Source organism: Armigeres subalbatus, chromosome 3 (genome assembly GCF_024139115.2).
Source record: "Armigeres subalbatus isolate Guangzhou_Male chromosome 3, GZ_Asu_2, whole genome shotgun sequence".
NCBI classification, from domain to species: Eukaryota; Metazoa; Arthropoda; class Insecta; order Diptera; family Culicidae; genus Armigeres; species Armigeres subalbatus.
In genome coordinates, this window is record NC_085141.1 from 400698805 (window position 1) to 400701171 (window position 2367).

A 2367-nucleotide genomic window follows, 5' to 3' on the forward strand; every position below is an offset into this window, starting at 1 on the left:
TCTCGCCATCTCCGGATTCTGCATCTAGCCGGAATAGACGTCAAAATTATGCGGTAAATGCGTTCTGGTAATCTTTCTTCGGCTCTTGGTGTCTGCTGGAGTAAATGCAAAGTCCGACTCCTCACGTGAAGGAATGATAATTATTATCAATAAACTCTCAAACTGTCAAGCAGCGGCCAAGGCAGCGCAGCGGTACACTATCAGCCAGATTTTTGGAATTATCATTTGATAACTTCGCAGGTGTGAAAAGTGGGCGAGTTGTTATCGGCGATAATTTTTCAAATCTTGCAACGCAAAATTATTATTTTAATGTAAACCAAACTAATCTAATGCCAATTTAATGTAAACAATGAAGCTCAATCGAATGTTTGGCATTGTGTTTTGGTGTTATGTAGGAAAAAAAGTTCAAAAGTAGCATTCACCAATAATGCTTCGAATCAAGATACAATTATCGAACGATTCTTACTCTCTAGCGAGTTTTTATTAATTGATAATTTGGATATGTGATATGAGAGTGTTATTCATCCTCGTTTATTTGAAAAAAAAAATTTATGATCCTTTTTAAATGCTATAGTCTAAAATCTCACTCACATTTCAGGAGAGCAGGATAAACAGCGAAAACAGATTCACCCTGGGCTTGAAACACGCTTGCTTTGGTCTCATCGAACAGAAAAGTCGAAAACCTGTACATTACATACAGCTACGTAGTTCAACGTCACCTTTGCGTACAACCCGATTGGGCTGCACCTTTGAGTTTTTATAAAAATTTTCACAATCACATACCCAACAAACATTCACTAGTTGAACTAACATCAGTGTGATGATTTAATTCAGCGCTGTGTTGAATTATGTCTGTACTATTTCTTATCACAACTTCTGTTCAAGCATTGTTCACACAATTTTGGCGAAGTTATACAACTACATCATCTCATTTTGAAAAACAACTGTATTAACTGATTCGTTAAACCTTTAATAAGCATTTTACTAAGCCTCAATTCAGCTACATGTGAATTCTTCGAAAATAATAACGCATAGAAGGTATCATCAGTAAGATCTCCAATGAACGTATTTTGAAGCAATTGCTATTTTTCATATATGTAATCATTTTAAAATTTTCCTAAATCGGGTCTCGAACTGCTATCATTTGATTATCCGCCGGTAACGTTGTCATCCGCGCCATCCTTGATTTGTTAGATATGGCTCACTCAGTGCATTACATAAATAATCTTATTGCTGAATATGAATCATAATTGGACTCTTATTCAATAAGTCGATCTGTCAAACTACAGCTTGTTAATAACTGTACAAGATTTTTATTTCAACCATTGTTCAACCAGTCATAACCATCGCACACTAGGAAAAATACGTAAAAATAATGTCGATAAACGATAAAATAAAATCCGTCCCCAATGCTATTTATGAATTTATGAAAATAAAATCAATGTATATTCGGCCTTCCTCAGAATCTCTTGATAATCGGTTGCGATATGATTGTCAAATGCTAAGATAATTTCAATTATTTCGCCGCAATAAAGATCAACATCCATGCGATAATATTGTGATTCCACACATCAAAGATTCAATAATTTGTCGATGTTATTCAACGGCGTTATGTCCGGCTTTTAGTAAATTTAGTTCCGCATGAATGCATGATTTTTTTTTATTGCTCCAGCAGTTTTGTTCGTTATATAATATAATATAATCTCCGACAGTTTAATAAATCACGAAAATAAAAAGCATGTCTTGAAAATAAATCATTATTTTTCTATAAATCAAATTTTCCAGATCTAGAACCCAGATTTTCCCTCAAACTGAAAAAGCATGTTTTTTCCCACTGTGCGATAGATCAGATAAATTTGAAATCCAATGGTTAAGAAGGACAAAGGTTAAGAAGGATGTCTAATGCCTGCTTATTAACTTACTATTCAAAGCATGTTTTTTCCCAATGTGCGATAGATCAGATAAATTTAAAATCCAATGGTTAAGAAGGACAAAGGTTAAGAAGGATGTCTAATGCCTGCTTATTAACTTACTATTCAAACTCAATTCGACCACCCTTTCAGAGCATCACATCATAGTCGAACAGAGAACTTTAAAAATCATTAGTTCAGTACATTGTTAAACTTCCCCAATGTGCTGAAATGTGATAAAACGGAAACGTAAGTTCGACTTCAAATAAAGGTAGTAAACAAATAAATAGGTCATGTCGAATATTAGTTAGATTAAATGCTGAAATGAAATCTGTCTAGCAAATTATTCAGCATCCATTTTATTCAGCTACAAAGATCACAAATAAACAATAATTCAACCTAGATGCTTATTTGTAGCTTGTCGTTGTTTGTTGGGTAATCTCCTACATCGATATTA